At 41.4% G+C, this 26,378-nt stretch overlaps 1 protein-coding gene across 1 annotated transcript in view; it reads right to left on the bottom strand.

The window, feature by feature from the left end:
- Nucleotides 1-26,378, bottom strand: part of LOC311059381 (protocadherin-15-like) — a gene marked incomplete at its 3' end in the record, with an annotated part of 341,810 nt that overhangs the window by 303,790 nt on the left and 11,642 nt on the right. The window lies entirely within an intron of this gene.

Below are 26,378 nucleotides of genomic sequence, written 5' to 3'. Positions count from 1 at the left end.
TGAGTCATTATGTAATCGCTTCTCGACCCACACACAAACACTCGCTACAGCATCGGTCGTGCAGCAGTTGATGACCAGCAGTGGTGGAAAGTACATTTACTTAAGTACAATGTAGACGTATTTGTACTTTAATTGAGTGTACTTCTACTCCACTACATCTCGGATCCAAATATTGTACTTTTACTCCACTACATTTATTTGAAAACTTTAGTTACTAGTTATAGATTTTGATTTATTACAAAACATTCAGCCCCCAACATTGTGAGCTTGTAGATCTGATTTTTATACATTTGAAAACTTGATATGGGACATTCTGCATAATGAGTACTTTCTGGTTTAGGTACTTTCAGTACATTTTGGTGCCAATACGTTTGTACTTTTACTCAAGTACAGTTTGAATTCCGGACTTTTTTTTTAACAGAGTATTTCTATATTGCAGTATTGGTACTTTTACTTAAGTAAAACAATTGAGTACTTTTTCCACCACTGATGACCAGACCATTGTTTTGCTAGGGGCCGGTTCTAGCCTGCAGCTATATTAGAGTGGGGTGGGTAAAAATAACAGGTATACGGCCCAAGATAAGCCCTAGAGATTAGAGAGGCGGATTAGCAGCACAAAGGTTGCCAGTTCCAAAACACTCACCACTTGGCACAAGAATCTAGCAAAATGACAGCTGGCAAACAGAAGGTGGTCAGAGTGAAGATGAGATGCCAGCTCCTGTCTTTGTGCCCCCGGGGCCCCTGTCTCTGTGTATGGCAGTGGTTCCCAAACTTGGGGTCGGGACCCGAAATTATTTTGGGGGGGGTCCCCAGATGATTAGCTTCATGTGCAACATTGTTTTCTCACTCATCAGTAAACAAACCAACATACAGTAGAAGTTTATACAGGGTATCTGAACGTTTCTAAAGTTACAATTTAATGACTTTTAAGACCTTTTTTAACCCATTGAGACCTGAAGCCGATTCTACATGTCTCCTAAATCCACAGTTTCCAACAGTTTTCTGAAAAACGTATGTTTCTATATCAGTGGTGCTCAATCTTTTTCATGCCAAGGACCCCCAAAATGATATGTATTTGGCTGCAAACCACCATCAAAATATGTTGTTCCAGGGACCGCCCAGAAGCAAAGATTTGAGTTAAAAATGTTTGCTTTAAAAATGTATTTATTCAAAGATTTGCACACATTTTCACAAATTTTCAAAAATAGTAGATCTACAAGCTCGTAGCGCGGCACTCGGTGCCGCGCTATGAGCTTGTATATCTGCTATTTTTGAATAGCCCAAAGTGTAAAATAATGCTTTTAGCTCAAATCTAAAAATGACACAGTTCCAGGTCTTAATGGGTTAAAGGAGAATTCCGTTCATTTTAAGTGTTATGTTTGATGTGCGTCAAATCACTTACCAACGTAGAAATGAAAATCGCGTGACTCCACAAATCCCCCTATCGACCCTGCCTGTTTCTCTCCCGACCTGGCAACCTGGGGCTGCCATGCAGAGAGATAAGCAGCCCCAGCATTAGCTCGTTCTGTTATTAGCCGTTAGCTTCTCGGAGTTTTAGCGCCTGTTACATTATCATGGGACTCAACAATGAGTACTAGAAGCAAAAAAACAGACTTTGCATTTGTTAAAATAGGCTATAAATTTGGGCTATCCAGCATCCTACTATCATGACAACGGTGGGGGTCGATAGGGGGATTTGTGGAGTCACGCGATTTTCATTCCTACGTTGGTAAGTGATTTGACGCACATCAAACATAACACTTAAAATGAACGGAATTCTCCTTTAATACCAAAATTGTCAAATATTATGTAAGAAAGAGGCATTGTGAAAATCGTCTATTTTCACAATATTTATCTGTGTAACCGAGTCAAACTAAATGTAATGCCTCAACTCCTACAATTCCAAGTGCTTGTATGGGTTGACTGGATGGACTCTTCAATGTGGAACATTCATTTGTCTTTGGGGATTAATAATGTAGCGTTCTATTCATTTTATTCAAATTCACAAAGTAGTATTAAATTCTAATCTATTATTATTCTATTCCAATTTAAAAAAGTACAATTTGAAGCAGGGGAATTGGGAGGGCGTGAAGCAGCAATTCTAAGTTTGCTGCTATGCTATGATTTGAGTCAGTGGAGGGCAAACACACTTACCCTAGAATAACCCACTGTAAATATACCTTCATACATACTTGAACATAATCAACTCAACATTTATTTTCATTGGACGAGCTTTATTGGACTCAAATAAATTCAAAACCTATTACAGCGGGATTTCTCATCATAGCCAAGATTTACACGACTAGAAGTCACAGCAGTCTTACACAAACTGAAGAGTGAAAACTAAATAAAGTATATTAAGCCTCTCTCACTCTTGCGAGTGAAAGCTTTTTGCCAGGAAGACATAATAGTCAAGTTCACTTCTAAAGCCATCAGTTGATTCCTCCCAAGCTACTCTACTCCCACTGAGCATTTTTTGGTCTATTAGACGTCTAAAATACGTCTAAGGGGTAGGCTAAAACAGGGTTATAATTGGTCTACTGGTGAAAGTTTTTTAGCGGTCTAGGCTTAGCCTAGACGTTGATTAGCTGTTTTTTAAACGTCTATTTATAGACCGTCTATATTATAGACGTTGAAATGACGTCTATAATATAGACGGTCTATAAATAGACGTTTAAAAAACAGCTAATCAACGTCTAGGCTAAGCCTAGACCGCTAAAAAACTTTCACCAGTAGACCAATTATAACCCTGTTTTAGACGGACGTCTAATAGACGACTATTGCTCAGTGGGCTATTATCAGCAGTCTCTCAGTCAGCTGTCAGAGTCCATTAACGTTACGGAGCGCTCTTTATAAATGCCTCATCTTTAGTCTGGTCCTGCCGCAGCATACGCATAATGTCTACCTGCTCACCCACCTCCAGACCAGTGTTGCCAGGTTTTGCGAGAGAAACAAGCTAAAACAAGCCCAAAAGAAGTGACTAAGCCACATGAGCCCTTTAAACCAATATACCTCGGCTATTTGAAAATAGCAGATCTACAAGCCCACAAGCTTGTACATCTGCTATTTTCAAAAGAATCTTGAAGAAAATGAAAAAAACACAAATCTTGTATGGGGGTCCCTGGCATGAAACATTTTCAGATGGTGGTCTGCAGACAAATAGCTTACATATTATTTTGGGGGTCCTTGCTTGACATGAAAACGTTTGAGGACTACTGGTTTAAACAACATTAGGAAGCAAGCCCAAAACAAGCAACTACACTTTGGAAACAAGCCCCCAAAAAAAACAACGCAACCACCAAGCAACTTAACATAAAAACAAGGCAAGCCCAAAGTCGCTTATAATAAGCATACACTGTTCCAGACCCGTGTCCAGGGGGTGCCCAGCTTTTATGCCCGTCTGATCTTACCAATGTCACTGTCTGATGTCATTATTGCTGCTGCTCTGTATCTGTAGTACCAAGGGAGGAGGGAAATCCCAGAACAGAGCCATGCCGCCAAACATAATAACATTTGCTTGAATATTGCAATTAAATTACTGTTTAAATGTGCCATTGAATGTTTTTAATTGGACAAAAAGTGGTCCTGGCAGAACTTTATACTGTGCAGTCGTTCAATGCTATCGTCTCAGCCTCTCTCACGGCAACAACAGCTGGTTTTAACTACAGATAGAGTTCAACTTCCAAGTTTATTGTCACATCACCAGTTTAACAGGTGCAAAAAGAGTGGGTGAGATTATTGGCTTTCTGTACAAGGTTCCAGTTCAAAAGATAATCAAAAAGGAGAATGTCAAATACAAAAAAACAACAATATCCAATATAAAAAGATAGACATTTGGTGTGCACTTAACCCATTAAGACCTGGAACTCATTTTTAGATTTGAGCTAAAAAGCATTATTTTACACTTTGGGCTATTCAAAAATAGCAGATATACAAGCTCATAGCGCGGCACCGAGTGCCGCGCTATGAGCTTGTAGATCTGCTATTTTTGAAAAATCGTGAAAATGTGTGCAAATCTTTGAATATATATATTTTTTAAACATTTTTAACTCAAATCTTTGCTTCTGGGGGGTCCCTGGAACAAAATATTTTGATGGGGGTCGGCGGCCAAATACATATAATTTTGGGGGTCCTTGACATGAAAAAGATTGAGAACCACTGATATAGAAACATACGTTTTTGAGAATACTGTTGAGATTTAGGAGACATGTAGAATCGGCTTCAGGTCTCAATGGGTTAAAAATAGAGTGCCTCGGTCTCCTGTGTAGCAAGCAGCAGATATCAAGTATGTCTGAAGAGTGTCAGAATTGAGTACATACTGACAGTCCTATAATGTATATTCATAGTCATTCAGACAGTGATGGTGCTAGACAGTCATTCAGTACAAAAAAAAAGCGATAGTGCCAGACAGGACTCAAACGGTTGCCATTCAAACCCATGGAGTGACAATGATATGCAAAGGGGGAGCTTATGTCCTGTGCACATAATAGCGTATACAGGAAAGCCATGCTGTGACAGTATGGAAGATACAGATAGGGGTTTATTTGTTACCGTATAGCGTCTGTCTGAGGTATTCAGCGTCATGCATTCTTTGGGGAGGCTTTATTCTGGGCTGCAGGTGATAAGCCGCAAAATCAGCTTTCAGAGCATACGCGCGAGAGGGACAGGGAGTTACGCTCGTGCATCAACAATATCGTATCAAAGCATGTTTCTGAATCAACATTTCATGCTATCAACACTCCTGACAGAGACATCATCGTTTATTGTCAGGAGCACCTGGCTCAGACACAGAAACACACACACACACACACACACACACACACACACACACACACACAGTCACGCACGCACACACACGCTCATCTATTTACTTGTTTTGTTATCCGTGCTGTGTTGTTGGAATGCAGAGCAGACACCACACACACACGACGAGTCTTGGGCGGTATTAAGGTATCGAGGTATTATGGTATAATACAGGCATGTTTAGAAATCCTGATTTTCAACACCGTCCAAAACATTTTCATGGCACATTTTGATATAAAATGACATTAACCCATCAAGACCTGGAACGCATCTGTGTCACTTTAGATTTCTTTGGCTATTCAAAAATAGCAGATCTACAAGCTCATAGCGCGGCACCGAGTGCCGCGCTACGAGCTTGTAGATCTGCTATTTTTGAAAAATCGTGAAAAAATATTTTTGATATTTTTTTCAAAAAACTGTTAGGATTTCGATTTTTTTTTAGAATCGCCTCAGGTCTTAATGGGTTAATATATTACAACTGGGAATGTAGCCATTCCTGCTCCATTAGGGCCTCCTACTGTAGCTAATCAGTTACATTATGAATTTATAAGGATTCATGTAACAGTATTGCCACATAGAACTATAGCTCGAGGTGACTTTCAGGCCAGTGGGGTCCGGGGACCCCCGGGGGTCCTTGAGGGGGTTCCAGGCTTTTTTTTTTTTTTCATTTATTGAAAAGCCGGAGCAGCAAATCAAACATGACGGACGTTTCAGCTGATTCACACAGAGGAAGGCCGTAGGGCGAAACATCTGTTGTGTTTGATCCGCTGCTGGGGCTTTTCAATAAATAAGAGATCCTGAAAGGACCTGGTGATCTTTTCAAAGATATTCTTTCCGCTACAACGATGCACCCGATAAACGTGAACTGTGAACTATTCAACGGAGGAGTGCTCACATTCTCTTTGTCAAGGTTCCAGGGGGTCTCCAGCAAAAATGTGTAAATAATATAGCGTCAGAATCAGTTCAACCACTTTAACTCAAAGGCTGTACATGTGCTTTTTGAAAATATCCGATCTGCAAGCTCACAACGCGTTGCATCGCGGTGCGTTGTGAGCTTGTAGATCGGATATTCTCAAAAGAATACCAATTTTATAAGGAGAGAGAACTCACACAGGATACAGGATAAACTAGTGAAATTGGAAGTGATGACACAAAGATAGGAGCAGACTAAATTGGAACTGGAACGCTATGAAATTTAAGCTAATAAATGGGTACTCTCTCCTGATTCGCTGAAAATTTGCAACCCACCAGACATTTTTTTTCTTCAGTTTATTAAAGAGCTGGAGAGACCGGGAGACAAACACTATTTATCATTACTATCATAATATAGTGCTTAAACCTTTTAACAAATTTTTTTTTCTGTTTTCACCAAAAAATATCACCTACCCTACCTTAACAACACAAATCTTGTATGGGGGTCCCTGGCACAAAGTATTTTCAGATGGGGTAGAGGTCCACGGCCAGAGAAGTGCCGGCCTGTCACCAGCACCTGCACTTTATCTGTGTTCAACCTACTGATGTATCACTGATGTGTCGGGTCCTCCAGCTGTGTAAGTTCAATCTATGGAAGAAGGGTGCTCATCTCCTAGCTAATCATTATTCTATGGGCCATTAAGCATTTAACACAGCAAGACTTGACTAAGTAGGCTAAATGCAAATCAGACACCAAGCACTGTAAGCTATAGTCTGGACAATATGCTATACACAAGCAGCTACATTTAAAAAAATAATAATAATCAGAATAGTTTTATTTGTCACATCACAGGTTTACAGGTGTAAATCAGTGGGTGAAATTATTTTTTGTGCAAACTCCGTCATTTTGTTGGTTTCCAGGAAAGAAAGAAAAAGATAAGAGAGAAAGATATCTACATATATACGTTACGCATATACAAGCGCAGAAACAGTAGGATTGAAAATGGCTCGCTCGTTTTGAGGCTCCGAGGCTCCAACCGAGTGCTCGGCTCCACCGACGGCCACGACCAACATTTTAAAAACAAAAAGAAATGGCCAATCCGTGAGCTTGCGACTGCGGTGGTACAACATGAGGCTATGTGTAGACATAAGGTGAGTTTAGACATAAGGTGCAAAAGGTTGGGCGGGAGGAGCAGGACGGAGGCTCTGCGGAATCCCGGTGGGGGCTCCTCACTGGCAGGTGAGCCAGTAGGGTACAACAGCAGTGACAACGCACACAAATATGTGTGTGGGGAGGAATTGAATGAATAAACTGGGGAGAGAAAAAGAGGGTAAAAAAAAAAAAAACTCCTTTCCTGGCTATTGTAGAACAAATACAGTCATATACCCTGATGAAACGTCAGGAAGTTATTAAGGTAAAAATAGATACCGCCAAAGCCTAACAGAGCATAATGCTTCATACATATTAAACCACTGAACCCAACACATTGAAACGATGGCAGACACAACTTGAAGATGAGAATCCTGTGGATAGTAAGTCTTGTTCTCTTTCCTCGTGGTGTAACAACAGAGATTTCACAGCGTTTTCCTATTCTCCGACTCATTCTTCCTCTCGGCCTGCTTCCCTGCGGTGTTGCCGTTTTGAAGGCAATTTAATTTTCATCAATACATCCATCTTTCTGAGCAAGATTACTATCATTTCACGAGAGAAAACTCAAACCTGTACCACAAAAACCTCCCACCTGTGGTGCCATTCTCATTCTGCCAAGTTAAAGTGATGTTTAACTTTGGTAGAGGCTTGGATTGTACTGTTGCCCTTGGGCAGAATAAACCCTATATCTCTATATTTCAAATTTTTCTTTCCATCATTAATTTCTTTCCGTAAATTAACACCCTATTTCGTCATACTACAGTGTCACACTAAAGCAGCAAGAATAGCCGATCTACAAGATACACGGTCAGCTCAGCTGAACAACTTAACAGCTGGTCAGTTCAGCTGGAAAGACAGGTAAAAACAAAACCTGTTTTTGGCCTGTATTGTGTCTCTGCCAGAACATCTCTTATACTGTTGGTGTCGGGGGAGGTGGGGCGGGCGGGGGGCAGCTAAATGGTGAAAAAAAAAGGAAAAAGAGGCAGATCAAAGGGATGGGGTGGAGGAGGATAAGTGCGAGTGGATGTGGTTGGTGGGGTGGGGACTGGGGAGAGAGGAGAGGAATAGAGAGGAGGCAGGTGAAGCAATCACAGTTATGGATTGCATGGACACTGAAGAGGCATCACTTCATCCTCTGAGCGCAGGAGGATGGCTGCTATCTAAATAAATACCCACCAATCTCTCTCCCTCACCCACCCTGTGCTTCCTCGCCTGCCTGTCTGTCCTCAAAGCGTCTGGCTCAATCTTATCTCCCATTTTTTGGGGGGCTTTGGAGCCGTCTCAAAAATGTCTCAATCAAAATGTAATCGCATATTTTCATTAAAACATGAAGAGAAGATGAAGAGGTGATCTAGGTCTCTAGTTATCTAATCTTAATATCCCCATCCATATCTATATTTGCCAGGGCTTACTGGAAGGGTTCTCTGACTTCTCTCCCATCTTTTTGTAAATATAATTAACCATGATTCTGACATCAATGCCGCACTCAGCAGATGGAGTAAAAAAAGTCAACCTAGCTGAAGCATAATTTAGACTTAATTCTGTTCCACTACTCGTCCACTTCTCTCTGGAGGAAAAAGTGCTTTAGCAGCAAGTGATGGATGCCAGAGATATGAATCATGCCCGAGTTCAGTGAAGGTTATATCAGTCAGGAGAATAAAACACACAGCATAGCTCAGTGGATCCCAAACGGTGTGCAGAGGCACACTGCTTTGCTATGAGATGACAAGACCATTTGGCCTTGGGATTTGGTGACAACCACGCTACTTTTGCCATTTTTGAATGCGCATCCTGAAAAGCAGAATACAATAAAATGACCTGCACACCGTCTGCACTTGCACAATAAACACTTTTGTTATTTAAGCAACGTTTCGGTCACATACAGTAGACCTTCTTCAGGCATCTCCTGAAAAAAAGCCTAAAAAGCAATCGTTTTGGTTTCCACCCAACAGAGACGATATAAAACTACATAAAACCGGCTTGTGATTTATTTTATTTACTGGGCAGCCGCCCACACAAACACACGTGCAGATATCAGAGTTTTAATGCAAGCTTACGGTTGTGTACCCTTTCTGTATGCCTGAAGAAGGCAAAAAGAAATGTCATTTTGATTCATATGTTCCAATGTTCCAATGACAAAAACACTATTAAATCACTAATTGCTATTACTTGTCAACCAAAAAAATGGAATGATGGTGTCAGACAGACCTACTAATACAGCAGAGGAATGGATGGACATGCATGGATTAAAGCAAAATTAAAATAAAATATCACGACTGAAAGGTTTGTCAATCTGTGATTTGTGAAAGAGCATGAAAGGCGCCCCTCACCCCCTAAACAATTTGGCACAATAATGTGTATCAGGGCCGCCCTGGTGTAGCGGTTTGAGCACGTGCCTTTCATACGGATGGTCGTGCGTTTGAACCCTGCCTGGGGTCAATGTCAGCAAGGGCATGCGGTCGCAACGGTGTTCTAACGCCAAATCAAATGGGTTCAGATGTGAGCCATGTCTCCTGTGGAGGCGCGTCTGAAGCCTAGCTACTGTCCTGGACGAGAGTCTCCAGACGTTCCTGCTGTTCTACATGCAGCCAACCAGGAAGAAATTGCAGAGCAAGGCTTTAACATTTACTTTTATGAAATATCTGAGAGGATTAGGGTTTTATTTAAGAAGATGCCTCTGACATAGGTATTCTATTGCTATAGTGTGATCAATTCAAACACTCTATAATATATTCTACTGCTAGTATGACCACTTCAAATACTCTACAATCTTAAAATAACAAACAACCAAAAATAGCTGATCTACAAGCTATTTGATCGTTGATCGGCAATTTTTGGTGTGCTTCCATAGAACATTGGTTCTCACAGTGGGGTCACAGGGGTCCTTGGGGGGGGGGGGGGGGGGGGGGGGGTTCCAGGGGGTCCCAAGCTAAAGTAGTTAACATAGCATCACAATCATTTTAACCAATAACCACTTTATCCATTTATACGTTGGCTTTTAAAAATAGCAGATCTACAAGCTCACATCAAACTTGTACATCTGCTAATTTTGAATTTTTACATAAGCCTACATCTTCTCTGCTGGGTGGTCTTTTCAGATGGGGGTCCGTGGCCAAATATATATTAATTTGGGGGTCCTTGAAATGAAAAAGTTTGAGAACCACAGCCATAGAAGACATGCTGCCTTGTATGGAATCAAAATGACTGAAATCAGTCGTAGTGACTGAGAACTTTAATCCACGGACATGTGACAGACAGCAGAGGCTTTTGCAGTGGGTCAGTGGGTCTAATACCAGTAGATTTACACACAACACAAGCCTCCATTGTTGCAGAGCAACACTGAATAGACTGAAAAGCCACGCTTTGGTCAGATAATCCACTTTACATAAGACCCTAACCCTGTCATTAAACCCCGTCACATATTCTTCTGTAGTAGACTGATCCAGAATATGACTTTTCCCCAAACATTATGTCTATTTATTTTATTATGTATATGTATATTTGTTCTTGATGGCTGTAGTTTAACCATTTAAGCCCTTCAATATTAGTGAAACTAGTCGATTACTCGATTTATAACCTTACAACACTTTGTGTGCTTGTAGATCTGCTATTTGTTTCTCAAAGTGAGGTCTGGGGACCCCCAGGGGTCCTTGAAGAGGTTCCAGGGGGTCCCCAGCAAAATGAGTTAATATAGCATCAACCATATATACTGTATATCGGCTATTATTTGAAAAAAGCCGATCTATAAGCTCCCAATGAGTCACGATGTCATGCATTGTGAACCAAGTTGATTTTGGTATGTATGTTTGATTATTATGAGAATAGTCTACATTACAACATTAGTCAATGGAAGTGTTGCAATTCTCTCTCAATAGTTCTGCGGCTCCGCATATTTAAAAGTGTGCTACTCAAATCCGGCTCTATTAACGTAACATAAAAGAAAGCCACCAATGAAACAAACCAACGCTGATCAGGAGGATTAGACCTATCATTTGCAGACCTCACTAAATAGACCCCTGCATTGCCTACCAAAAAGAACAGATCTACAAGCTATCATCACATCGTCACATTTCAAAGTGCTTTTGTCAAGCAAGCAACAGCTTTGCCGAATGGAGAATCAATTAAACATTACGTCAATCTCAAAGACACCTTCCTCAGGCTGACAAACACTAAGGCTCATTAAGTGTATATACAGTAGTATATACACTTAATGAGCCTTAGTGTTTGAGCACAAAATACATTTTCCATCTTTCTTTTTTTCTCCCAAAATAAATATTCAACACCGCTGTTACAACTTCATCCATAGGGGAAACACAGCTCAGCAATAGACAATGGTGATTAGCTTGACATGAATTGGATTTTCCATTGTAACTTCTAACAAATGTTTCTCAACAAAACTACTGTACATACTGTATTCAACGACGCGTTCCTATATACTGTAGGGCCATGCTCTCCATCAGCACAGATGTTCCCCTGCCTTCACCAAAAGCCCAAAAGAGATGCATGATTAATGTCATTAAAATACATTATTCATAGTTTTTATTATTATCTGCATGCATGATTAACATGTTAACACTGGCAAGGAAGTTAGGCGGTTGGCATTGATCCAATGGATCATTAACATACTACAGTAATTATTCAGTTTATTGCATTCTTCCATTAAGTTGCCTTTTGTTTAGCAAACTCTGCAACAAAGTGATGATGCATGATGCAGATTTTGTTTGAAAACATCCATTTCTTAAGGAACCTGAACTTTTTCCCCATCAAAACTCCTCCCCTCACCGCAGGTAATGAAAAACTGCACAGTCATCAATTTAACAACAGGAAGTAAATTGCCTCTGGGGTTTGGCTCCTCCCCCGTCCGGCTGACGGGATGATTTATGGCACAACGCTGTCAGCCGACTGATCAAGTGAACAAATCGTTGCTGTCGGGCGGAAACCTTGTATCTACATTTTTAAACTTTGTATGGGTTTTTCCCCCCCCATAAATTAATGCTCTACTTTGTTCTACTACAGTGTCACACAAAAGTAGCAAAACTAGCTCACCTACAAGCTCACGACGCCGCATTGTGAGCTTGTAGATCCGCTATATATCAGCTATATATAAATTTAAGTGAACGTGGTTGCCTCTTTTTATAAATGTTATAAAAAAAATGTTTTTGCTACATTAACAGTAGTGAAGTAACAGTTTTGGATATACAAGGTTTATGCCCGACAGCGACAAAAAACAAGGCACTGTAAATCATGTAGATATTTCCAGTCATAAAACATGGGAGATGACATGTAACACATGGTTTGATAAATCAGCCATCAAGAGCCTCTGTTTACCAGAACAGTAACAGCTAAGGGGCATAAAACAGATTGTTAACATGAGACATGAGGGCTATTTGTTTAATCAGCATGTGTACGTCCTTAGATCCTAATTAAAATTATAATTGATCACACAAGATTGTATTCAGCCATGTCGTTCCAATGTTAAATGCCCCAGAAACTAAACTAACTAGAGCCGACATGTCTTGTTACAGTCACGCTCGCCAATGCAGCACACTGCACATGCATACACAGCTGCTACACTGGAGCCTGTTTCTCAAGAATACAGTAATGCTCCTCGCATCCTCCATCATGCGTCCGCCAGACGAAATATGTGACCATCTTCGTTATGTGGACTTCACACTGTATACGTCATTGTCCCAACGTAAATCACTGCTGTTTGTTTATTATTAACCCATTAAGACCGGGAACATATCTGTGTAACCACTTAAACCATTATTTTATACTTCAACTATTCAAAAACAGCAGATATACAAGCGCACATTTTAACTCAAATCTTTGCTTCTGGGGGGTCCCTGGAACAACATTTTGAGATGGGGGTCTGCGGCGAAATACACATCATTTTCCAATTTTTAACCACTTTCAACCTGCTGTCCCTTTGCTTTTAGAGTTTCAGTGACTTTATTCGGGATACGTCACAGAATCCTGTCATATAATCAATGTATTATTAGCAGCTCTGATACTAAGTAGCAAAAAATGTATCTTGATCTGCCATTAAAAAAAAAGAAGAAAACTAATATTTACTATTTTTTAAACACAAATCTTGTATGGGGGTCCCTGGCACACAATATTTTCAGATGGGGGTCCGCGGCAAAATGCATATTAATGTGGGAGTCCATGAAAAAGACAATGTTTGAGAATCGCTGGTGTAAAAAACACCACAAGGGCAAGATCGGATCGTTCACGATTCAGATGAGATTATCCAGACACAGATTGCATTTTAATGCAAGCTGTATTAATAACTGTGTTAATACGTTTGTGATAAGTCTTTTTTTAATGAAACTAAAAGTGGTTTAGTTGTTACAAAAATAAAGAAAAATGGCCGGGAAATGGTGTAAGTGGTTTCTACACTGACATCAACCTGCGCCTGTCACAGTAACCTGATACCATCTGCACCTGATACTGTACCTGCTTACTCTAGCGGCACGCAAGATAGCACGCACACACACACACACACACACACACACAGATGGAGCGTTTGTGAAATGACTGATCCTGCAACTGTTTGGTCAACTGAGCTCAAGAGAGTCACCTTAAAGATGGAGAGAGAAGATAACAGATAACAGAAACATGTCCGTGTGGTCAGGGTTAGGTGTTGTCAGAGTAGATTCAGCTTCATGTATTACCTACACAAGATTTACACTTAACCAGGGGGTTGGTAAACTGACCCCTGACTGATTAGCAAGGGGCTAACAGACTGGGGCTAACAGACTGGGGCTTCCACATGGCTGGCTGGCTGGCTGGCTGCTGGGTTATAGATAGCATTCAGACACCCAGCAGAGGGACTTCAGGCTTAACACAGAGGCAGGTAGCTGGCACTGGCAGCCGATCTGGGTCCACGCTCGACGTTTACCTGAACAGACCAGCACCACCACCAGTGCTTAACAGATACCAAGCCAATTCATTAACCCATTAAGACCGGGAACGCGTCCGTGTCATTTTTCAGATTTCTTTGGGCTTTTCAAAAATAGCAGATATACAAGCTCATAGCGCGGCACCGAGTGCCGCGCTATGAGCTTGCAGATCTGCTATTTTTGAAAAATCGTGAAGACATATTTTTTTAAGCGAACATATGATTCAAATCTTGGCTTCTGGGGATTCTACAAAATGTCCTAACTGTTTTCTGAAAAACTATTGTTGCTATATCAGTGGTGCTCAAACCTTTTCTTGTAAAGGTCAAGGACCTCCAAAATTATGTAATGTATTTGGCCACGGACCCCCACCTCAAAAGATTTTGTTCCAGGGACCCCCAGAAGCAAAGATTTGAGTAAAAAAAAAATACCTATATTCAAAGATTTGCTAAAATGTTCACGATTTTTCAAAAATAGCAGATCTACATGCTCATAGCGCGAGTGCCGCACTATCCTTTGGCTATTTTCGAATAACCAAAGTAAAAAATAATGGTTATAGCTCAAATCTAAAACGACACAGACGCGTGATTGAATGGGTTAAGGAAATTGATTAAAGGCCAGAGTCCATGCTGCCAGGGCATTGCTAGTGAAGCTGGTTTTGGCTGAGTGACGCATTGGTCCAATCATTTAATCACTCTAAACCTGCCAATCTAAACAGAAACTCCATCAGTGAATCATGTGGACACATTAAGTATATTATACTTAATAATGATGTACAGTAACACTTCCTCAACACAGAGAACATAGTATAGGCCTACAGTATGCTATATTTGCATTAGGCCTGCCCCCTGAAAGTCATTCGAAGACCCCTCAGCCCAGTCTACGGAAATATTCGAGCAGACTTTTTCCCCACTTCCCAATAGTGTTAGTAGTTCCAATTATTTCTAAGTTAATCTGTTTACTTCCTGTAAGTAGACTTACAAATAAATCCAAGTTTCCAATACGTTTTTAGAGGAAATCCGATCCAATCTTCTATTGAAGCGATCTTAACGCCGGTCGAAAGTAAACAAAACAACGGACGCGGATTAAACGCAAGCTTTTGGCCAGATGACATATTTATGGTATGAAAACCGTGCTCTTGTGACTTAAGAAATGTACACACTTTGGAAGTGCGCTCCCCTTGAACCTCCGCAGCAGTTGGTGAGTGGATAATGATCTCATGCTGGCTACAGTAGTCAGAGGTAGTACACACTACAGTCTGCTGACTGATGGCTTGTCGTCAATTAAAATAAGCCGTCTGCCGTCACATGTAGTTCTCTTAACGGATTTATCGCTTTTCATTGCTCAAAAAATATGGCTCTATTGCAATTGACTGTTAAGTGGTCTAAATCAGCGTTGAAACGCTTGCAACTGTAGCCTTCTGTTTTGTCATAAAGACCTAATATTTATATAACGAATAGTTGAATATTCACATAAAAATCCTGAATCTGACTCGACCAGTTAAATCCTGAGTTGGGTGTATACTTTCCTCTTTAACCCATTAAAACCGGGAAAGAATCTGTGTCATTTCAGATTTTAGCGTTGGCTATTCAAAAATAGCAGATGTGCAGCGCGTGCAATTTTTTGGACATTGTTGAGGGGTTAACACCACTCTCCAGTCTCCACCTTCTCACACACACACCCTTGTGTGCTTGTCACTGTGCTGTAGCGGCTGCAGTTTATGTGGCTTGGGCGTACGACCGCCCCCACAGACACTCTACATACTTTAGCTCTTGTCGGGATATACGCCCCCCTGGGGAGTAGCGTAGCCTAGTGCTCCATGCATGGCTAAGTAACATCTTACTCTTCTCTCCTGCAACAGGCAGGAACTGGGAGCACCAGCAGCAGCAGTCTGAAGTGTTACACAATGCCAAGTACACAGGTAGACGTTTAAGTTAAGAGCAAGAACCTTGCACACACAGTACCTTAAGAGCTAGTTCCACTTCCAATGGACACACTGTGCTTGATAATGCACATACTCTGATTATTCCTTTTGTATACTGTATGCCTGTGTGTGTGTGTGTGTGTGTGTGTGTGTGTGTGTGTGTGTGTGTGTGTGTGTGTGTGTGTGTGTGTGTGTGTGTGTGTGTGTGTGTGTGTGTGTGTGCAGCATGCATGCATGTATGTACTGTATGCATGCATGCATGTAAACATGTACTGTATGCATGCACGCACGCATGGACGGTATGTATGTATGTATGTGGGGCAGCAGTGGCTCAAGAGGTAGAACGACCGATTGGGATCGATCCCAGGCTTCCCCAGAGTTAGTGTAATTGAGCATGACACTGAACCCCTAATTGCCCCCGATGAGCAGGTTGGTGCCTTGCATGGTTGCCTCCGCCATCGGTGTGTGTGTGTGTGTGTGTGTGTGTGTGTGTGTGTGTGTGTGTGTGTGTGTGTGTGTGTGTGTGTGTGTGTGTGTGTGAAAATGGGTGAATGTAATGCACACTGTAAAGCGCCTTGGATAAAGGCACTATATAAACGCACAATTTACCAAATGCACCATTTATGTATGATTTGTAAATTAATGCTCTACTTCGCCATACAAGAAAGACTGTCACACAAAAGTAGAGAAAATAGGCGATCTACAAGCTGACAACCTTGTAGATCGGCATTTTTCATAAGTTTGAAACATTCTGGAAGTGAAAGCTAAGTTAAGTAAAGTGGTTGTAGGGCTCCAGACTAACTTTTTAGTTCCTTGCACTGGTGCATCTAACCTTTTCATATAACTTATAATTTAAGTGCACCCAGACTTGCTAAATGTAAGATGCACTGGTGCAACCAATGAAAATGTTTAGTTGCGCTAGACAGTTCTTTGGCTATTAAATCTTTGAATATATATATTTTTAAAGCAAACATTTTAACTCAAATCTTTGGATCTGGGGATTCTAATGTCTTCTAAATCCTAACAGTTTTTATGACTTTTATAGATAGGTCAGTAGACGAACAGGAAATGGGGAGAGATGGGGAGTGACACGCAGCAAAGGTCGTCGGGATCGGGATTCGAACCCGCGACACGTTGTCAGGCTGGCATCGCAGCTGGCCTGGCCCACCACGCTGCGGCCCAGGCCTAATTCTAAGTAATCTTAACACGTATTCCGGCTTGCCCGACATCCATGCTGTGATTAGAAGGGGGGTGGGGGGACTCATCTACTTAAGAGGGGGAGGGGGAGTCAACCACTTAAGAGGGGGAGTGGGCAATGGTGGTGGGGGGGGGGGGGTACCCACTTAAGAGGCTTTGCACCAACAAGAAGTCAAAAAAGTTATTTTGTCTCGAGTCAGCTGCATGTATTTAAGCGCGTGTGTTTAAGTTGTCCCCCTTTGTGCGAAGCCATATGCCGTGTGACACGGATACCGCAGTTCCATGCATCGAACGAGCGACCACGGGCGGGCGGGCGGGCGGGAGGAAGGGCGGGCGACGTGGGCTGAGCCGAAGTGAGTTTTTTTTTAAGAGATTAGAGTGTTGGTCATGAGATGACTCAGGCGGAGGGATTAGAGAACCTCTGAGATCGGTGGGCTTTCTCCCAGTGAATTAGAGAGAGAAAATGAAAGGTTTTAGTAGACCACCGCCACCGGGGGGGCTCAGCTGACATTAGACGGCATGCAGGGCCATACATTATCTACTTATACCGCATGATTTTCTGGAATTCCTGTTTGTATTATATATTATGCTTCGCCTGGCTTGCTTTGATGGCAATTGATATTGTGATTTGCTGTGAATGTTATGGCATTCATGGAGATGCAGCGTTTCTGTCTTGTGAGATTGATTTCCGACAAAAGCAAATGATGTTGCGTTTTGCAGTTAAGCTTTGCAGTTAAGGTCTTGGAAGCGTAGTAGACATGGTGATTATCTATGGCACTGGTTGTCAACGTAGGGTCTGTGGACCCCCAGGGGTCATTGGGGAGGGTTACAGGGGGACATTTACAGGCCTGCAACTCTGAGAGTGTGCAAATGGAACTAAATGGACCCTTATATGGGTTGATTTGGTTCCATTTCTACACTCTCTGAGTGAAATGAACACTGAGGATTTTCCTGTGTAGATTGGGGTCACAGAGATAAACATAAATTTGTCAAGTCAAATTTATTGTATTTATGTAAAACACATGATAAAACGGCTAAATGTATTTTTACTGATAGTAAACAACATCAAAACAAGAGGTTTATAACGGCACAAGAGTATAATTTTATCAAATGGGGGTCCGTTTAATGCATATTAAACTGGTGGTCCTTGAACAAAAAAAAAAGGTTGATCGCTGATCTGTGGCAGAGATCATATTACTCTATTCGTCACTATACCACAGAGAAAAGGAGGCAATTGTGTATGGACCCCCAGGAAACAAAATATTATCGCGTTTCTAAGTATTCTAGCATTTTGACATGAGTGAGTTGCATTGTAAAAAAGCACATACTGGTGTTTATCTGTAATCCCCAGTGGGCTCACTTAATATTCACAGACACCGCTGCCATCCAGGAGTGAACTGCTTTCAACACCCCCACGCTCATCTGTCAGTGTCCAACACCGTCAGGGCGCTTCGCCGTGTCCTACTGTACTTACTGTTAATGTAATTCACGGCGTTATGAAATGCGGGCCTTCGTGACAGAAGTGGGCTGTAAATGTAGTTACATAATGGGGGGGGGGGCAAATGAAACGCTGCTGCAGAATCATGGCTCACCGTTTGGGTGTCAAGTGTGCATTAAGTTGCTCACTACTATCATGATCGTCATACTCTTTTGAACAGATCCCACATGCTGCATATCGTTGCTGTCGGGCAGAAACCCTCTTATCTCCATATTCAAACTTTTTGTGTTTTTTTTTTGTAAATTAACGCCCTACTTGATCATACTACAGCGTCACACAAAAGCGTCAAAAGTAGCTGATCCGCAAGCTTCGCGACGCGTTTTGAGCTTGTAGATCTGCTACTTTTGAATTTGAATCCTGAAAAGTTTTGGACATATGAGGTTTCCACCCAACAGAGACAATATTGTTGCGGACAGAAACCTTCGGTGTCCAAAAGTATTTCTTTTCAGGAAAAAAAAGAAGAAAAGAAGAAAAGAAAATTCCAATGTGGTATTATTATCACAAGCTATTATTACTCTCCGCAGGAGAGTTTTGTTTTCACTTTCTAAATATGACACACCGATTGGTCAAGCCTCACGTGACACGTGACAATACGGTGAAATATTGTATAAATACATGGCATCACTTTGGCAGTGTCTGTGCCACTGCCAAAGTGAGGTAAGACAGGAACCATCACGAAATGGCTGCATGGCTGATACATAATTGGCAGATAGGACAGATAGGACACTTATATAGACAGGAGGGATATGACACTTACACAGACGGATAGGACACTTACAGTACACAGACAGGACGGATAGGACACTTACACAGACAGGACGGATAGGACACTTACACAGACAGGACGGATAGAACACTTACACAGACAGGACGGATAGGACACTTACAGTATACAGACAGGACGGATAGGACACTTACAGTATACAGACAGGACGGATAGGACACTTACAGTATACAGACAGGACGGATAGGACACTTATACAGACAGGAGGGATAGGACACTTACATAGACAGGACGGATAGGACACTTATACAGACAAGACGGATAGGACACTTATACAGACGGATAGGACACTTATACAGACAGGACGGATCGGACACTTATACAGACAGGATGGATAGGACAGTTAGAACATAAGAATTAGAACATTCCCAACATTCCCAACACAAGTCTGGTAAGAGTGAGGTAAGACAGGAACAATCACGAAATGGTTGAGAAATGGCGGATACTGTAACAATTGGATAGGACACTTACACAGACAGGACGGATAGGACACTTACACAGCCAGGACGGATAGGACACTTACACAGCCAGGACGGATAGGACACTTACATAGACAGGACGGATAGGACACTTATACAGACAGGAGGGATAGGACACTTATACAGATAGAACATTCCCAACATTCCCAAAAGCGGAGAGTTGTGCTCCGAGGAGCACTTTTTCTAGTTATTATTATTATTATTATCACAAGCTGGTATTAATCTCACTTCCAGCTGAAACAGTGCGGCTTGTAGTAGTTTATAATGGCATTATGGTTATATATATCACATTTCACAAGACATAGTACTTGTAGATATTAGAGATCAATTGGCTGAAAATGCTCTAATAAGTCTTAACTTTATATTCAAGTCGCACTGTTTCAGCTGGAAGTGAGATTCCCCATTCTAGTGAATGCAGCAGCCTAGAGGGCGGAGCCAAACGTACACCGTACGTGTGTCACTGATCACATGACCTCAACAATCAATTCTCCAGTTCTAGGCAACATAGAAGGGGGAGGCTTTTTTCTTACTTCCACACAACAGCTTTAAAGTGTATTAATGACATAGTTCAATGTTGAGAATGCGTGGTATTCCCCTTTAAAGGTGCAAAAAAGTATCAAAAGTATCAGCAAGCTACATCCTACAACTACTACAAGTGGGAGTATGAATAGAAGTAGTAGTAGCATACTGTCGGCTATGCTACTACTACTCCAACTAGTAGTAGTAGTATGAGTAGTAGTACTATTAGTAGTAGTAGTAGAAGGGGGAGGAGTAGGAGTAGTATCAGCATACTACAGTAGTACGTGCCACTGCCATCTGACAATGCAGTGCCATCTGTCACTACTAACCTGTGACACACAGAGGTACATAAATCCATGGAAATACTTCGTATTGTTCTAAAAGGGTCTTCCAAGGCGAGGGCATGAATTCAATCTATATGAAAAAAATCGATATCTGGCAGCCTTCTAATGCCATATTACATTTACAAGATGCAAGAGATGAGACATATTCCGACTTCCGTGATCATTATTACTTATGATTTGCTAAAAAGCTGCATCTGTTCCACATGGGGATTCCACTGCGGGACAAACAAACAATAAAACCCTGGGAAATCCTGAGCTGTCTGATGGATCTGCTTCAGTGCAAAATACAATTTGTTCCTTTTTAACGACTCGTGGTGCTGCTGATCTCTCACTTCTTTCATTGCATTTTGCTTATTGGATTCCTTTTATGTAATATTCACCCACGTTTTACTCGGTTGCTACTCTATTTTAAGTGGCTGTATCCAACTGATGTTTGTATGTTTGATGTATTGTATCGTCGCTGTCAGGTGGAAACCTTGCATGTCCAAAAACCTTTACTTTTCAGGAAATGGAGAGAAGACCCGTCAATCTTAATGCAGGGAATCTCTGTACGTATATGTACATCTGTAACCCACGTATCTCGAAAACCGTCTGACCGCCCAACTTCAAACTCGACACGCACGTCGCCGCCGACCCGAGGGAGTGCAGTGGCCAGCGTCGAGTTGGTCGGATAGGCTGTCCAAAACCGCCAGAAAGGGCTCTGGCCGTAATGAGCTAATTGAATGCCACGGAAAACCCAGCGTGATATAGTATGAGAGTGACGACACTAGCATAGACTCCCACTCTAAGAATGGAATGGAATTCATAAAAACCCAAAGACACACCACTTTCACTTCATCTAGAGGCTCACAACGTGTTGCGATGCGACATGTTGTGAGCTTGTAGATTGGCTGTTTTTTGCTACTTTTGTGTGACACTTTTGTACACTGAAGTAGGCATTAATTGACAAGAAAACACAAAAAGTTGAAATATGGAGATACAGTATTCGGTTTCTGCCACACACAGACGATATCCAGTACCCAGGGTTGGATCTGCTGAGGGGGATATGCTGAGGGGGATATGCCTCTGCTTTTGATATCACCCCTCTGGTCGTTAATTTCTTTTATATATACATAAAAGAATTATATACATCCATTTCCATTTGGGAAATTTAGACTGATATGTTTGATATAGTTGCTGTCGGGCAGAAACCTCTTATCTCCGTTTCTAACTTTTTGTGTTTTTTTTTCTCGTAAATTAACGGCCTTACTTGATCATACGATCACACACAAAAGCATCCAAAGTAGCAGATCCGCAAAGCAACGCGTTTCGAGCTTGTAGATCTGCTACCTTTGCTATTTTGGGATTTGAATCCTGTAAAGTAACAGTTTTGGACATATGAGGTTTACACCCTGACAGAGACTATGTTAATGTTTGATAATCTCCCATTAGAACAATTAAACTAACCACAGTAACCCTGGCATCCATCCCTATGTTGGAAATGTTCCCCAATTTGTCAAGCTTTTTTCAAATGTAAAATGTAAAAAACCCTGTATGTACCCAAACACAACGTAGTGTTGACATGTATAGCTATGAAGAACCTTGGTACTTGATCTTTTTTATCTTACTATTAACCATATTGACACATTATTCCCACCCCTAGCCGCTGTGAAAATAAAATAGGCTTCACTTCTTTTCAGAAGAGCCGAGGATTTAAGATTAAAAAAACAACAACCTTGGGATGTGAGTAATACCCACAGTACAGCATATGGCATTTTATAAATGGGTTCTTTAATACACTGGAGAAGCCTTCAAGAGCTCTTGTCACTTCCCCCCCTCATGCACAAACAACCTTTAAAATCTCCTCAAAGCATAACGACCAAAAATGTGTTGCTAAATTATTCCCCATCAACCTGATCTCCACTCTGGAAAGGTTGCCTGCGTGCCCACCAGGTTTGCGCTATCATTTGGTGTCGCCCACTCAGACGGCCACTCATGTTTGTGACTTAATTTGGCAGGTTCCAATACTGCCACCAATTTGGTGGCATGTGTGACTATAAATCTGTCTGTTGATGAATTGAACACATAGAACCACACTGATGGTCCCCAGGACTTTTGTGTTATCCTTTTAGCCTTAACCTATTAAAGGACGACTTCACCGATTTTCAACGTATCTTCATATAATTGGTCCTCACTAATACTCATGATAAAATGGTGCCATTTTTTTCTACTCAGTCTGTGTCTCAGAGGAGGACTGTGGACAGTTCAGAGTCCCGTCTACCAGTGACATCATCAATGGGGAATCCAAGCTAATAGAGACTGCAGGCTTTCTATTCCTGGAAAGTTGCAATGCAATAAAAGAAGCCATTGTTCTCGTGTTAATACAAATCTAAATAAAAAATGTGAAATCTTGTTGGAAAAAAAAATCATGCCTAACGATGATGTCACTGGTAGACGGGTTTCTGGACTGTCCACAGCCCTCCTATGAGACACAGACCAAGTAGAAAAAAATTGTACCATTTTATCATGAGTATTAGTGAGGACCAATTATATGAAGATAGGTTGAAAATCGGTGAAGTCGTCCTTAAGGCCTGAGACTGAGATTCTACAAAATGTCTTCTAAATCCTTTTTTTTTAAAGTATGTTGCTGTCAGTGGTTTTCAAACTTTTTAATGTCAAGGACCCAAAAATGTATATGTATTTGGCCGCGGACCCCCATCTCAAAATATTATGTTCCAGGGACCCCCAGAAGCAAAGATTTGAGTTACAAATGTTCGCTTTTAAAAAAAAATATATATATATATATATATATATACAAAGATTTGCACAAATATTCTCGATTTTTCAAAAATAGCAGATCTACAAGCTCGTAGCGCTGCACTCGGTGCCACGCTATGTGCTTGTATATCTGCTATTTTTTTATAGCCAAAGCGTAAAATAATGCATTTTAACTCAAATAAAAAAATTACTAAATAACTGGTGGCACTACTACTACTTGACTTTCATTGTTTGTGTCTTTTTTTATTTTTATTAATGGCACAGTATATCATTTTGCCCTGTGTTTACATGACAAAACAATAAATACAAAACATTGTGCCCAATCATTTCCCTCTATACCAGCAGTCAGCCACTGGAGTAGTGTGGTGGTGTTTTTACCTGCATAAAGACACTGCCCTCTCATTGTATTTTGGTGTTTTTACTGTTTGTTTTGGTAGACGGGGACGTTTTTTGGGCAATCAAAATATGAACATGAACAGTGAAAACACCAAAATACAGCGAGCGGACAGTGTGTTTCTGCAGGTAAACACCACCACACTATACAATTGTGGTTATAAAATTATTATCATTATTAGTAGTATTATTATTATATTTCTCTAATTTTATGTGCTTTCTATGCACCATAAGTCTGCAATAGCCAATTAATTAATCGTCAAGTAAGATTTCATGATGGTGACAGCCCAATACATGACTACCACTAGCTGACAAACAGTGGCATCACTGTGCAAACCAGTGTCACATGCTAGTCTGGAACACCAGTGTGTGAATGCATGAAAAGTATCAATAGAGAATGGTGGCATAAAAGCCAGAGGTGCCATTTATGCCATTTGTGTTGAAAAGGATGGGGTTGTTTTCCACACACACACACACACACACACACACACACACACACACACACACACACACACACACACACACACACACACACACACACACACACACACACACACACACACACACACACACACACACACACACACACACACACACACACACACACACACACACACAAAACCCTGGCGAGCAGCTAGTGCTCCATTTGAAGCCATGTCACACAGCAATTCTTCAAAAAGCTGCAGGGACGCCACATGAAGGACGCTGCCTACAAGCTAGACAAGTTCAGTAGCTCAGAAGTGACCCTTCATCCCATTAACTTCAGACGCATATTGTTGCTGTCGGGCAGAAACCATGTATCTCCATATTTCATATTTGAATGCCCTACTTCCGTCATATTACAAGTGTCACACTAAAGTATCAAACACAGCCGCTCCACAAGCTCACAACACGACGCGATGCAACACGTGAGCTTGTAGATCGTCTCTTTTTGAATTTGTTTAAGTCTGCCTATGGTCTTATACATATTAAATCAATGAAAATTATTAACAAGAGCTTGTGACTAAATAATCATAACTACAGTGGATCCATTGGAACACAGGTTCTTCCCCCCCCCCCCCCCCCATTTCCTGGAAAGCAACGGTTCAATTGGATATACAAGCTTTCCACAGGACGCTAGCGCCGATATCTTCAATGCAGCCTTCACACACAGACAGATAATAGACAATACAGCCGCTACTGTGCTGTTAGATGGCTCAATGACTCTTTGAACCCACATGCCTCGTTATACAGACAACTGAAGAGCTAATGAAGGCTCTAGTGTGAGTGTGTGTGTGTGTGTGTGTGTGTGTGTGTGTGTGTGTGTGTGTGTGTGTGTGTGTGTGTGTGTGTGTGTGTGTGTGTGTGTGTGCGCGCTCTCACGTGTGTGTCAGTGCATTTGTATGCATGCACGTACGTGTGAGGAAGTGCATGTGCGTGCGCGTACAATACGCGCACACCAGCGTTCCGTGTGCTTGACTGTACTGTAGCTCGTAACTTTCAGAGCGTGTAAAAAGGCAATGTGATCTTCAACAGATGTGATTAATTCCCTTAAAGGCCTTTCATTATTCTCCGCTTCAAAGCCTTTTCCACACACTATTGCCAAAACTCTGCCCACAAAGCCGAGACAGCTAAAACCCTGTCACCTGGGGAGTTGGGATATATATGCCAATGATAAATGACTGCACTATCTGCCAGTTCATCTTTATTTACCAAATACTGACACAGATTGGGCTTTAACGATCAATGATGATGATCGTAGTTGATTGATTGAATGATTGTTTGATTGGCACATACGGTATTATCTGTGGTTCTCAAACTTTCTCACGTCAAGGACCCCAAATTAATATATATTTGGCTGGGGACCCCCATCTGGGTACATGTTGTGCCACTAGGGACCCGAGCCATCTAGAAGAGGGTCTGATGTGTGTGTTTCCGGGGCTAATCTCATAAACCACTGGAGCAATCAGTGGCACATTTCTTGTGTACGCTGCCAGCGGGCCAAGGAAGTAACTCAGCAAAACTTGACAGTGAGCTTCCAAGTGTCGACTAAAGTGATGCAAAAGTAATGGAAAGAAAGAAAGATTGAAAGAAATAAAATTGTGGAACAGATGGGCATGAAAGGGTGACAAGTGAATTTGCAACGCAGGATCCTCCAAAGGTGAGGAAATTAATCATTTCCCAATGATTGATAAAAAAATAAAAAAAAGAAGTTTCAGTACACAACATCAATTATATGGCAGTGGTTTGGATATCTCAAAAGTGATGCAGCACATTCAAGGGATGGTTCACCCCCAAAATTAACTTTTTTTCTATCGATTAGTCACCCCATTGATAGTTTTTTGTTTTTGGACGCAAGCCAATAATTTGCTGACCGGCAGCGGTTTTGGTAGGTAAAAAAATATCCATGAATTCAAATCTCTAAGGGGTGACTAATCGGAAAAAAAAGTTAACGTTAGTGGACCACAACGTTTTGTCCAGTGTGCACCAGCAGGGCTGTACCAAAAAAACTATCAATTGTGTTGTGTTTTATGGCCATGGCACCATAAGGAAAGGGATCAAAAAGGAGCAAGAGGATATAACGAGTGCAGTTTCTTACTTTATAGCGAAAGACGGGATTGTCCTGAGCAACAGGGGAGAAAGACTGATTAAATTGCTGGAATTGATTAAAGTGCTGGACTCCAGGTATGAACTCCCAGGCAGAAAATACTGTACCAAAACTGCACTGCCTCATCTT

This window comes from Gymnoscopelus microlampas, assembly GCF_963454915.1.
Source record: "Gymnoscopelus microlampas genome assembly, chromosome: 13".
Classification (NCBI taxonomy): Eukaryota; Metazoa; Chordata; class Actinopteri; order Myctophiformes; family Myctophidae; genus Gymnoscopelus; species Gymnoscopelus microlampas.
This window is presented reverse-complemented; position numbering and strand designations above follow the sequence as displayed.